Genomic DNA, 14379 nt, shown 5'->3' on the forward strand with positions numbered 1-14379 from the left:
GTGTGTGTGTGTGTGTGTGTGTGTGTGTGTGTGTGTGTGTGTGTGTGTGTGTGTGTGTGTGTGTAGGTGATCATAAGACATAGGTAGGCTTGGAAAAAGAAGGAGAGGAAGGATTTATTGAGAAGCTGAGATGGTGGGGAATGAAGGGTGGATGTTGGAAGGAAGCTAGAGCATGGTGGGATTTTCATAGCCAAAGAAGTGAAATTCGTATTTAATGCCCTTAAGACAACTGGTCCAAGTGCAGTGTTCCTGATGGTGGCTTAGTGTTCCAGCTGTGGATTCAGGGAACTCAGAACATCATACTGAAAATAATCTCTCAGACTACAGAGTCAAATTCCTGCTGGTGCTCCAGTCTCATCAGAGAAGAAATTAAGTCCCTCCTTCTAGGGATCCTGTCATTATTGTCATTCTCTCCTGCAGGACATGCAGTCCTTCCTTTTATAGGGCTGTTCATACCTGCAGGTGATATAGACCCTCTTTAAGGGAATTTTGTCTCCAGATTGGGATGGGGACCCTCCCGTTAGGGAAGTAACTATCTAAATCTTCTCATAGAGTATCTGTGACCACCTGGAGACAGCATTATCTGCACTTCTAAACTCTGATTGGTAAAGAGAACTCAATGATATGAGTTTGAAAAACCTCTGAGTTATATACTGAGTAATTGAAAACTGTTGAGTAATATACTGTTACTTTAAATGTATTCTGTTGATTATGAAAAATTCCATAATATTTGATGAAATTTATTACTTCCTAGATTTCAAAACAATAAATAGAAGCTAGAAGTTAAAAAGTTTAGTATGTGCTTGGTCAAAGCACCTGAAAATATTTTGATTTCTTATTAAAGATGGTGTACAACACAGAAATTTTCCAACTATTGTTTTGTTTACTGCTAGATATAGAAATGCTCATTTATTTTGCTGACAGAACTTGTATTCATTGGTCTGGTAAAACTCACTGTTCAGTTTAAACTTTAGCAGATTCCTTAGGGTCTCTGCCATTTTATATTAGGATCCCATCTCACAAGTCGATTGCCTTGTTCTTCCTTTCTCATGGGATGCCTTTTTTATTTCCCTACAAATGACAAAGTTATACCATGAGAACAATGCTGAATAGTGCCTGAAAGATCTGGAACACATTTACAAAGTCTGGTCCAATTAGGAATGGGGCTCCTGTGAGAAAATTATGTCTGGTTTGCTCTGGACCCACGAAGTCTCTCTTGGAGTGCCTTAGGTTGGACAAGATATGCCCCCAGTTCATATGGTGAAGGATGAAGTCCCTGACCTCAGCAGGTGACACCTAAAAGACAGTGCACCTTCAAGGTCATCGATTCAAGGAAGCCTGAAAGGTGGGCTCTGTTGTAGTGTCTTTGGGGTCCTTATGAAGGAACCCCTAAGAGCCTGCCAGACACTCTAAAGAAATTACAGGGAAAACCGCAGGACACCAAGAGGAACCAGCTACCTACAAACAGAGGAGAACTGAGCCAACTCTTGGACCCAAGACTTCCAATCCTCAAACCCACGGAAAACCTCTGCCAAGTTCTGCAGGAGCCCACAAAGATTACAGTGTGCGTTCTCGTGCCCTGAGCCTGAAAAATGCTGTAAGCTCCAGCTCTATCTTGGGGGTGGATGGGGCCAAGTATTAGGTCCTATGATTTGTCTCTAAGGTGAGATAAAGTGGTCCTGAGTTGGGTGCTACACAGTCCCAGGGTGAAGCTTCTGGATAGCTAAGGTCTTGAAACAGACAGAGCTGTGTGGTCCCAGGAACTTAACACTTGTTGCTGGAACAAAGGTTTCTTCTTTCAATGTCCACTTAGGGCAAATTTGCAAAGATCAAAACTGCTGACTGTGGCTCTCAGCACTTCCCTTGGAGCATGCCCACAGAGTGTTTGTTTTCTACTGGGAAGTCAAGCCTTCTCTTATAAGGAGCTGCTCATGCAGTCATCTCACCTCTCTGGTCAGGAAGAACACCTGCTACAAACTCACCTTTAAGAGGCAGAACAGATCGTCTTCTCTCTGGTTAAGGTCACAGCATAGTCTTTAGATATTGGCTAGGACGGTGGGGCTTGAGCTCCCATTCCCTCAGCCTCTGTCGTGTTTCCAGTATACCACAAGCCCTGGCTGGTCACATATCAATTTCCACAGAGACTTCTGTCTTCTAACCCCTAAGTCTCCCCTGTTGAACAGGACCTTTCTGTCCCTGCAGCCCAGACATGTACTCTAATTTTAGGGTGGGGCTGAGTTTAGATCATGTAATGTTCAGACTCTCTGCTTGGCAGCCATTATCAGGCATAGTGTTTATATTTTTGTTCACTTTATCGGTCTATTTTTTCCACTGTGTGCTCTAAGAAGGCAACATGTAGGGTTTCATAATTTTTGGTATTAGTAGTTGTACTCCCAAATCGTGCTCAGTATGGAGTCTGTGGATGTTCAGCATAGCTGAGGGAGGTGCCAAGTCAGGAGACCTTGATGTGCTGATGCAGCAAATGAGAGGTCAGAGAGGACCCAAGTGGCAGTTGGAGAAAGGAGCCATAAAGAGAGTGGGGAGTAAACAGGTCAACTTCCCTAAGATTCCGAAAAGAAGCAGACCTAATTGGGCTCCATCCCAAGGGATCTCAAGATAAGACTCACAAAACAGTGCTACCAAGTCAACCCCAATTCTCTTATTTTCCCACATTCCTGAGAGCAGATAGGGGCGGTTTCAAATTCCCTGGGCTCCCTTCATACTCACAGGTATTTGATGCTGAAACTGCCACAACCTCTGTTCTGAAAACCCCCACAGTAACGAATGAAGGGCGTGGCTAAATCCGAGAGGGGGGGCGGGTATTGTTCATTGGTTACTCATGCACATGCGCACTATGCCTACCCACAGAAACTTTCCAGTCTAGCTTACCGGTTCATTGAACACAGGATTTTGCTCCTGTCCTCTCAAGAAATACAAGGTCGCCACAGTACTTGTGAAATACAAATCAATTTGAATACCCATCTCATCTGGAGGCATCTCTTTCCCAGCCCACTGGCGATCCTGCCTCAGACTTCCCAGAGAGCAGGCCCTTCCCCTTCCGGTCTACCATCTTGCGAGCCTACCTTACAGATAATGTTTTGTTGGGTCCTTCAGTCAACCACACAGGTTCTATGTTCATTTCTCACACTGTTAATTAAATTAAAATTAAATAACTCTGTTATGCTGAGAAAGAGATGCAGACTCAACTGTGACAAGTGTACTTATAGCACTTAAGTCACAGGAGGCACAGCAACACGCTTCTTCCTTTCCTGACAGTGTATCTAAATCTCCTTACTAAATGTTCAACTTCTGAGATAGCTGTGTTTGCCTGCCACCCATGAGCTCCCATTCTTCTCAGACGCCTTTGCTCTTACCAGCAAGAAAGCTCTGTAATGCTTTGAGAGCTCTAGATCCTTTGGAGCCTCTGAAATACTAGTTAACTTTAGAACAGAACTGTCATCTTTAATTTCCACCAGTGATTAGTCTAACGATGATTTGTATTTTTAAAATTAAATCCCTAGGATCAAATCCAAAATCTTTCTTTAGAATTTTTGAAATTAAATAATGAATTAGATATTCAATCTCAAATATTCACAATAGATCAGGAGGCTCACATTTTTGAAGAATGATGTGTTGCTCACCTTACATAAAAAAAAGTCCTTCTGGCCACCTCATGCAAATTAAAGAATGTACAGGCAACATTTCACCTGCATTGAGAGACTTTCTCATGCAGACAGGGTCAACTATGACACAGTAGTGGTCTGAAATTCTCGGCTATCCATCTCCGGTAGGCAAATGGAATTTGGAGAAAGAAGGGAAAGATAATTTCTAGGCCTACTGTACTTGGAATGACAATGGAGAAGATAGGGTAGAGGAAACACCCTGTCATCTTTACAGCCCTTCATTCTGCCCTCTCAGTCCAAGACGCCCCACAGCAACAAGAACAGGTACCTTCACCTTAGTCAGATCACTAGGAACTAGGCAGGATTTTTCTTGGTAAAGTGAAACAAAGTTTCTTGGATTTGGAACATCTCTCAATTGCAACCATTTCAGGAAAAGAAATTAAACATCACTTAGAAGTACATTTGTTCCTTCCTCTTCAGGCCCACCCCACAAATCCACTGCCTAGGTCAGACCTGCTTGAGTACAGGTGACCTCTCTCTTCTCACTTACTGTTCAGTTCATTATCAAGCTCTGTTAACTTAAAAGAGGCTTTCATTTTGTCAGACACATCAGGGCCTTGTGAAAAGTGGGGCAGATGTTCTTTAAATATCAGGTTTTCAGGGGCTCTAGAACTGCCAGGTAAGTCTGCATCTTGGCTGGACAAGAAGAAAACACAAACGATCATGCATAAAAATACAACTAACTAGCCTAACTAAATTTTCATCAGAATTTTCATGTTTCAATGAAACTAATTCTTTGTTGCATATTATTTCAGTAATTTTATGTATTGCGGCTGAGACAGGCTACACCTATGCTATGGTCTGAGCAGAACTTTAAAACCCAATCTGTGTTCATCAACTAAATGTAAGTTCGAAGAAAAGGGCAGGGTTTGTGACATAGGCCTATAACCAATCTCCCAAAAAGCTATGAGTACAACTTAAAATATAACAAAAGTCTAATAAACCAAGAAACAATTCCATGTAGAAAAAGGACAAAATATTCTCTTGACAGTAACTTTCAAAAATAAATATGCACACTACAGATGGCTCAGTGGTCAACCGAAGATTACATAAATGCTAGAAAGACATGGCAAACAGCTTAGCCATTGAGAGACCCTCAGTCAATGAGTAACGGACAGTAATTTGAGGATAATTTCTGTCAACCTCAGGGCAAGCCTCCACATGCACCTATATACACAGATATATATGGTAATGCAACAAACCCACACTAAAAATGGAGAAAGAAAATAACGAAGACAGTGTGCTCAATTTCAGTAAGCAGGCAATTTGCGCCACCTAAGCAAGCATAACTACGGGGGTAGTTTAAAAGTACAGCGTTTCCACAAACTTTCCCCAATCTAATATGGAGAGTCAGACCAGCCCTGATTATTGTAATTCAGTGTTACAAAGGTAGAGGACATCTAACCTGAATGGATGTTTAACTATACACATATATACTCATGTAGATATATAACCATATACAACAAACAGACAATATCAAACAAAATGGAGAGAAATTTGAAGCAATCACACTAAAATCAGGGAAAAGGCAAGCCTCCTCATTCTCCCAGTATCTATTCAGTATATTATGGGAGGTTCTAGTCAGAACAATTAGATAACAAAAATAGATCAAAGGAATACAAAATGGGAAGGAGGAAGTTAAGATATCACTATTGGTGGATGATTTTATAGTATCAGCCGTGACCACAAAATATTCTCCCATAGAATTCCTCCAGCTGATAAACAATTTAAGCAAAGTGGCTAGTTAGAATAATTCACCCTAACAAATCAGCTATCTTCCCCTACTCAAAGGAAAAATGGGCTGAAAAAAATAGGGAAACAGCACCCTTAACATTAGTTACATATAATATAAAATACCTCAGGGTGACTCTAACAAAGCAAGTGAAAGATCTGCACAAGAACAAGTCTCTGATGAAAGAAATTGCGGAAGACCTCAGAAGATGGAAAGATCTCCCATGTTCTTGGATCAGCACGATAAACATAGTAAAATGGCCATCTTACCAAAAGCAATCTATAGATTCAAAGCAATCCCCATGAAAATTCCAACTCAATTCTTCATAGAGTTAGAGCAATTCTCAAATTCATCTAGAATGACAAAAAACACAGGATAGGGAAAATATTCTCAACAATAAAAGAAATTCTGAGAGAATCAGCATTCCTGACCTCAACCTGTACTACAGAGAAATAATTTAAAAAAAACACAGTTATCGATATAGGAACAGGCAGGTAATACAATGTACAACCCAGAAAATGACCCTGCACACCTATGGGCACTTAATCTGTGACAAAGTAGCCAAATCCATCTAGTGTAAAATAGACAGCACTTTCAACAAAAGGTTCTGGTTCAAATGTCAGTGAGCATGTAGAAGAATGCACATGATCCCTTATGTTTATACAAGTCTTATTTATAATACCCAGAACTTGTAACCAATCCAGATGTCCCACAATGGAAGAATGGATATAGAAATTGTGATACATTTGCACAATGGATTACTACCAAGCTATTATAAACAGTTACTTCATGACTTCATGAAATTTGCAGATTAAGGGATAGAACTAGAATATATTAACCTGACTGAGTAAACAAGACACAAAAGGACACACATGCTATGTACTCACTGATAAGTTGATATCAGCCCAAAAGCTCAAAATGCCCACAATAATCCTCACAAACCATGTGGAGCTTAAGAAGAAGGAAGACCAAAGTGTGGATGCTCCAGTCCCACCTAGTAGGGGGAACAAAATAATAACAGGAGATAGAGCAAGGTAGGAACCAGGGAGCGAGAGAGGAGGGGAAGAGAAATATGCAAGGGTTTGGGAGGACAGGATCAGGTTTTAGAAGGGACATGAGAGAATTAGAATTTCAGGAAATTGATTAAAAATATGTAGCAGTGGGGGATGATGAACTGGGTGTAGCCACTACAAAGTCCCAGGTGTTAGGGTAGTGAGAGTCTCCCAGGATGCAAAAGGTTGACTTTAGCTGAAGTATGCAACAAAAGGGACATACAACCTGTAGAGACCACCTCCACTAGATAGACACGGCCCCAAGTTGAAGGATTGGGACACACGACCATCTCAAATTTTTTTACTTAGATATGTTCCTGTCCAAAGTAAACACAAAAATAAAAAACTGGAACAGACACTGAAGGAAAGACCATACAGAAAGTACCCCACCTAGGATTCCATCCCATCAGCAGATACCAATTCAATACACTATTCCTAATGCCAAGATGTGTTTACTGACAGTAGCTTGGTATTGCTGATCCCTGTTATACCAGCACCTGACCAATACAGCTGCAGATACTCACAGCCAACCATCAACCTGAGCCTGGGGACCCCAAAGGAAGAGCCAGGTGAAAAACTGAAGTAGCTGAGGGAATTGAACCCCATAGCAAGAACATTATCACCTAAGTGGACCACCCAGAGCTCTGATAGACAAAACAGAAACTAAAGAGTACACATGGAGGGAACCATGGCTCCAGATACATGGCCTTCGCTGACATCAATGGTAGAGGAGGACCCTGGTCCTGTGGAGGTTTGATGTGCCAGCATAGGGGGGACGTTAGAGTGGTGAGGCAGGAGTAGGTGAGAGACTGGTGGATCACCCTCATAGAGGCCAAGTTGAGGGTCATGGGGAAGATGGAATGGGTAGTTGTGGAGGGGCAACAAGGAAGGAGGATATCATTTGAAAAGTAAATGAATAAAATGATTAATTTTAAAAAAATCTCATGATCATCCCAATAGATTCTGAAAAGGCCTTTGACCAAATCTGACAGTCGCTCATGTTAAAAGTCACGGAGAGAGAGGGATACAGAAGAATACATGAACACAATTAAGGTAATATACAGAGGTTCACTAGCCAATCTCAAATAAAATAGAGAGAAACATAGTAATTGCCCTAAGCTCAGGGGCAGGGCAAGGCTATCATTTCAATATAGTTCTTGAAGCTCAGGCTAGAGCAATAAAACAACTAAAGGTGAACAAGGAGATATACATTGAAAGGGAAGAAGACATCGTATTGGTATTTGTGATGATATCATAGAATATAGAAGAGACACAAAAAATTCTATCAGAGAACTCCTACATTTGATAAATACCTTCAACAAAGTGGATGGATACAACATTAACTAAAAAAAATCAGTAGCACTCTTTTAAACAAACTATAAAGGGGTTGACAAATAAATTAGGGAAACACCACTCCTTACAATAGTGACAAATAATATAACAAAAATGTCTCAGTGCAAGTATAAGAAAATGAAAGATCTGTATGACAAAAATGTTAATCTCTGATTAAAGCAACTGAAGAAGATATCATTAGAAAGGTCATGGACAGGTATGATTAATAATTTGAAAATGACCATCTTACTAAAACCAATCTAATTTGTGAATGCAATACCCATCAAAGCTGAAAACAAGTCTTTACAGACCTTAAAAGAGCAATTCTCAACTTCAAGTGAAACATTTAACAAACCCAGGATAGCTAAAACTTTCCTGAAAAATAAAAGAATTTTGAGAGGAATCACCATCTCTGATTTACAGCTGTGCTACAGAGCTATAGCAATAAAACTGATATGGTATTGGTATAGGAACAGACAGGCTGATCAATAAAATGAAATCCAAGACCCTGAAATAAACCCACACAACTATGGATGCTTATTGTCAAGAAAGGAGGCAAAATCATATGACCAAAAATAAGAAAGCATCTTCAACAGTTGGTGCTGGTCTAATTGGATGTAGGCATATAGAAGAATGCAATGAACCTTATCTATAAACCTGTGCAAAACTCAAGTCCAATTGCATCAAAAACCTCAACATAAAACCTTATCCATCAAACCTGATACAAGAGAAAGTGGGAAATAGGCTTGAGCCCATTGGTACAGGAGTCAACTGCCTGAATAGAACAATAGTGGTACTAAGTGAGGTCAACAATTACTAAATGAAACTTGATGAAACTGAAGAGCTTCTGTAAGGAAAAGAACACACTTAATAGGAGAAATGGCAGCCTACAGGTTGGAAAAGGATCTTCACCAACCCTATATTGCACAAAAGGCTAATATCCAAATTACATAAAGAACTCAACGGTTTCTCTCTCTGCCAGCTCCCCTCCTGCTTTTGCCCTGGAGAATGGTCAGAAAGAGAAAGTCTACCCGTGGCCCTACAGCTCAAAGACGTCTCAATCTGGCTTGAACACATTGCCCCAGAGAGTCCTACGGAAGGAACCTGCCGTGACGTCTGCACAGGCCCTCATGAACCGGTCCAACAGCCAGGCCACAGCTCTCCCTGGCCAGAAGTTGACTGAGAACAAGGGCGCCATTGCCTTGCAAGGACGCCAGAGCAGGCAGCCTTTCTCCATTGACAACTTCGAGATTGGGCGTCCTCTGGGCAAAGGCAAATTTGGAAATGTGTTCTTGGCTCGGGAGAAGAAAAGTCGTTTCATCGTGGCGCCAAAGATCCTCTTCAAGTCTCAGATTGAAAAGGAGGGGGTGGAGCACCGGCTCCGCCGAGAGATCGAAATCCAGGAGCACCTGAAACATCCCAACATTCTTCAGCTGTACAACTACTTCTATGACCAACAGAGGATCTACTTGATACTCGGAATACGCCCCCCGCGGAGAGCTCTACAAGGAACTACAGAAGAGCGGAATCTTTGATGAGTAGCGGACTGCCAAGATCAAGGAGGAACTGTCAGACACGCTGATGTACTGCCACAAGAAGAAGGTGATTCACAGAGACATAAAGCCCGAGAACCTGCTGTTAGGTCTACAGGGAGAGCTGAAGATTGCGGACTTTGGCTGGTCTGTGCATGCCCCATCCCTGAGGAGGAAGATCATGTGCGGCACCCTGGACTATCTGCCCCCAGAGATGATTGCGGGGCAGATGCATAATGAGATGGTAGATCTGTGGTGCATTGGAGTGCTCTGTTATGAACTGATGGTGGGGAACCCACCCTTTGAGAGCCCTAGCCACAGTGAGACATATCGTCGGATTGTTGAGGTAGACCTGAAGTTCCCCTCTTCTATGCCTTTGGGGGCCAAGGACCTCATCTCCAAGCTGCTCAAACATAACCCCTCACAACGACTGCCTCTGGAGCAGGTCTCGGCTCACGCTTGGGTCCGGGCCAACTCACAGAGGGTTCTGCCTCCCTCTGCTCTTTAGCCTGCTTCTTCATTTTTGTTCCTGTCATTTCTCAGTTTTCTTTGTACATCTGTGTATGTGTCGTGAGAAGGGGATAGTGATTGGAAACAATTCCTAACCCCATTCTAGGGGATCTTATTCTTCTTCTGACTTCTATAGGCGAAATTAGGCATACATGTCATACACATATATGCAAGCCAAACATATAAAGTTAAAAAAACAAACAAACAAACAGTGCTAGAGAGATGGCTTGGCAGTTAAAAGCACTGGCTACCCTTCCCAAGAACCAGGAATTCAATTTGAGCACTGCAATGGTGCTCACAACCACTGTCTGTAACACCTAGTTCTGGGGTATCGAGGTCCTCAAGCCTCTGCAGGCACTAGGCATTGATGTGGTATACATCTATGCAGGCAAAACACCCATGCACAGAATTTTAAACCCTGTAGTCTGACTGAAAGAATTTGTCAAATGTTGAATGTTATTTTAAAAATACTATAAGCCAAAAATGCATTTAATACATTTTTTCTCTGAAACATGGTATAGCCTAGTCTGTTTTAAATTCAGTAAAATTATGAAGAATAAAGCATATTTTATAATAATAATAATAATAATAATAATAATAGAAGAAGAACTCAACAAGGTAAACTACATCAAACCAAATATCCACATCTAAAAATGGGGTGCAGAGCTAAATTCATCAGAGAAACTTCCCATGGTCAATTAAAGAAATGTTCACCACTCTTAGTCTTCATAGAAATCCAAATCAAAAGCACCCTGAGATCCCATCTTCTGTGCAGCAGAATGGCTAAAATAAAATACTTAAGTGACATCCAGCACATGCTGATGAGCATGTGGAAAAAAGGGAACACTCCTCTGTCCCGTGCTATGTCTCACCAGCAAGAACGACGCGGCACACACAGGATTCTTCTGCAGAAAAGCTTTAATGCGTCTTGAGAGGGAGAGCATAAGCTTACAATGCAGAGACCCTGAGTGAAGAATAACCGTCCCTTATATAGGAAACTATCCTCGTCTAGGACGTGTCACTCTCTGACTGGTCGCTGCCAATTATGCCAGATGATGTACCAAAGCGTACGTGTCCCTTTGAGTAGGGAAGTTACCAGGCGCCTGCGTATTGCCCTTTTTACTAGGTGCGCCATCTTGTAAGGGAGTATGTGAGGGCAGCTCCTCACATCTCCCCCTTTTCTGTTTTTTTTTTAAGCAAATAGGACACCCAGATATAGGAGGGCGAAGACAGAGGTCATATCCTCGAACAAAGTTGGCGAACCTGTACAAGAGAGATACCCTTAGGCTGTTGTTGGGACCCAGGGCACTCCCGACCCGTCGCACTGCCATTTTTTGAGGGAGGGAAAATTGGGGCAGAAACCCTCATATAATATGACATGCCTTCCAGGGAGCGTATTTGGTAGAACTTCCCTGTGCGATGCTAAACTCGTCACCCCTCATGGGCTGCTCAAGCCAGACACTCTAATCCTGTGCAATGAACCGAGGTTCTAGGAGTGCAAGAGCTGTCCAGCCGGCGACCTATTGCTTGAACATGGTCAACCAGATATCGGCTGACGCTCTTTGTTCAAGGGCTACAAGCGCCTGGGCAATCACTACTTTGTCCTTTCTTGTTTGAGATCTCAATTTGCAAAGCAACCAGAGGAGTAACACTAATCCACAGAAGAGGATCACTCCAAAAAGTCCCACTCCCACCCATTCCTTGAAATAAGAGACTGCTGAGGTGATCCAGGACGACAATCCCTCCGTCAAAGACAGGTCCAGTCGGGTAGAATTTACTTGAATGATGGCCGCTCTCAGCTCCCGAAGCGTCTGTTCAAACTCCGAGGTCCAATTCTGTAACAGATGCTGTGAAAGACTCTTAGACAGATTAGCAGCTCGGGTAAATTTGTCATATTATATGGAGGTGACACAAAGGCCTGGGAGTTTTTGCTCACAGCCAAGCTGGGCCAGTTGCCATAGAATGTCTAATTGCTCTTGGACCAGATCTATACGTTGGTTGACAAGCATAAAGGCCTCCCTGTATCTGAGTATTGGCGAGGCCTGTCTATCAGAGCCACAGAGACGGTGGCCGATAAATCATTGATAGTTTGGGTTGTCTGTACTGAATTTGACAAGGCCAATGCCGAGGCAGTAACCGAGGCAGCAACTGCTGTCGTAGCAATAATGCCAACAATAATTGCAGAAATACCAAAATCTCTTTTTCCTCTAAATAAGGTCATGGTCCCCGGGGTATCAACAGGGATCGGGATAAAGCGAGGCATGTGGGTAACTACTGCAATAGGGTATTGACTGGCATCCCAACACAGGGCATAAACGTCCCTTTTCGCCCTTTCCTCCAAGTAGCATCGCCATGGGCGTAAGATCAGTGCAGCTACCATTAACGCCACAAAGCATCCATTGATCAAAAGGATTATTATTGGACCATTTAGGATCAATGGTGGTGAAGTTCACTCCACCTCCCAAATTAGGGGAGAAGGAAAAAAGATTCTGGACTGCCCAGGCAGAGTCCCGGGACTGGCAACCAGTCCAAGGCAAAGTAAATTCTTCATCCTGGGTCCCTCTACAAAAGGGTGCCAACTTTGGTTGACGGAGAGGGCAGGTGGAGGAGTTAATGTAAGGCCACCAACCATAGAGAACTGTGGCGTTAGCCACAATGTCCTCCTCACCAGTTCCCCATGTGGCCTCCCTTAACCAAGCAGAAGATTGATTACGCAACATAATGCAAGGGAGATCAAAAGATGTTTTGTTGAATATGCCAAAACAAAGGCTGCCCTTAAGGGGAATAGTCCTATTTTCTTTTAGTCGTTCAACCTGTGGATCCTCAGGTAAATAGGCCAACCCTAAATCCCTGTTAGTGGTACATCACTGGCATCGGGAGTGAAAAGGTTGACATTATTCCCCATCGTAGCTTGCCCTGCACTGTTGCTGGCATCCATGGAAGAAGAGTGAGGAGGTGCAGGAGTCCCAGTCCTTCTTGATCACTTGCTGTGATGTCCGAGTAATCACAAAGATCCATATGGGATTTTCATTGTCCTGTGGAAAAACACAGACAGCTCCCTGGATCTTATTAAAACAGGATCAGGACCCTTTCCATTCGTTTTGTCAGTACATCCTTCCATTTGACTAATTCTTTTTTTGTCCTCTTGGGCTCTGAGCAATGTCGCTCAGCCACTGTTTGTCCAGCTTCATCAAGATTTAAAAAGATTAAGGTAAAAAGGGCCAGAGCAGTGGCCACTCGGGGTTTTTGTTTAACTAAATATGATTTGAGCGTCCGATGAGCACGCTCTATGATTCCCTGTCCTTGAGGGTTGTAGGGCAGGCCCGTCAGGTGGGTAAACTGCATCTGAGCACAAAACTGACAGAATTTTTGAGATGTGTAGGCGGGGCCATTGTCAGTTTTTACACATTTTGGCTTTCCCCAAGCACTCCATGCTTCAAGGCAGTGCTGAATGACGTGTTGTTTTTTCTCCTGTAAGTGGGGTGGCATGTAGAATGCCAGAACATGTGTCTATAGATACATGCACATACTGTAATTTTCCAAAAGTAGAATTATGAGTAACATCCATTTGCCAGATTTGCAATGGCTGTATTCCTCTCGGGTTGACCCCGATATGAGGAACTGGGAGGAACTGGCAGCACTGTTGGCATTGGGTGACTATATCACGTGCCTCTTTTCTAGTTATAGAGAAGTGGTGGCGTAAAGTTTCTGAGGTGACATGGAAATTGCCATGAAAGGCTTTAGCGGCCTCTAGAGGAGAGGCCAGGGCCACAGCTATCATTTTAGTGGCTTTGTCAGCCAAATCATTCTCTGAACTTATTGGGCCAGGGAGTCCAGAATGGGCCCGTACATGAGTAATGTATACAGGGAATCTTCTATTTAATAGGATAATTTGGATTTTTCGGAAAATATCTGCCACCTTACTAGTGGTTTTAATTATACCGGCGGTTTCAAGAATACTAACAGCATTAACCACATAGGAGGAATCTGAAACAATATTTAGAGGAACCTGGAATTTTCAAGGACCTCCATGACCACTAGGCATTCTACCACTTGGGGTGAAGTTTCAAAATATTGTCGTGAGAATACTTGGGCGTTTACCACATATGCTCCCACCCCTGTTTTTGACCCATCCGTTTACACTGTTATCCCCTCCTTTAATGGTCTGTGGGATGTGACGCAAGGGAAAACAACAGGTTGTGATCTTGCAAAACACAATAGGGGTGTTTAGGATAATGATTATCTATCTTCCCTGTAAAGGATGTGAGCAGCACTGCCCAATCATCAGAGGTAGCAGCTAGAGTTTGGACCTGGTAGGGTGTATATGGGATAATCAAGGATTGGGGTGGAGTTCCAAAATGACAGATGGCAGCTTTTAGGCCCTTAACAGCCAGATGTGCTACTGCGGGCTGGATACCAATCAATAATCTTCACAGGGGAAGCATGTGGATGGATCCATAACAGTGGACCTTGTTGCCATAAAACTGCAGTGGTAAATCCTTGGTATCTAACACAGAGTGAAAAGGTAGAGACCAATC

The 14379-nt window shown here is 42.7% G+C and overlaps 1 pseudogene; it reads left to right on the forward strand.

Annotated features, from left to right (window-relative positions):
- The first annotated feature begins 8914 nt into the window (after positions 1–8914).
- LOC116892773 lies at positions 8915–9839 on the forward strand (annotated as a pseudogene).
- Positions 9840–14379: the final 4540 nt, after the last annotated feature.

Source organism: Rattus rattus, chromosome 2 (genome assembly GCF_011064425.1).
Source record: "Rattus rattus isolate New Zealand chromosome 2, Rrattus_CSIRO_v1, whole genome shotgun sequence".
Lineage (NCBI taxonomy): Eukaryota > Metazoa > Chordata > Mammalia > Rodentia > Muridae > Rattus > Rattus rattus.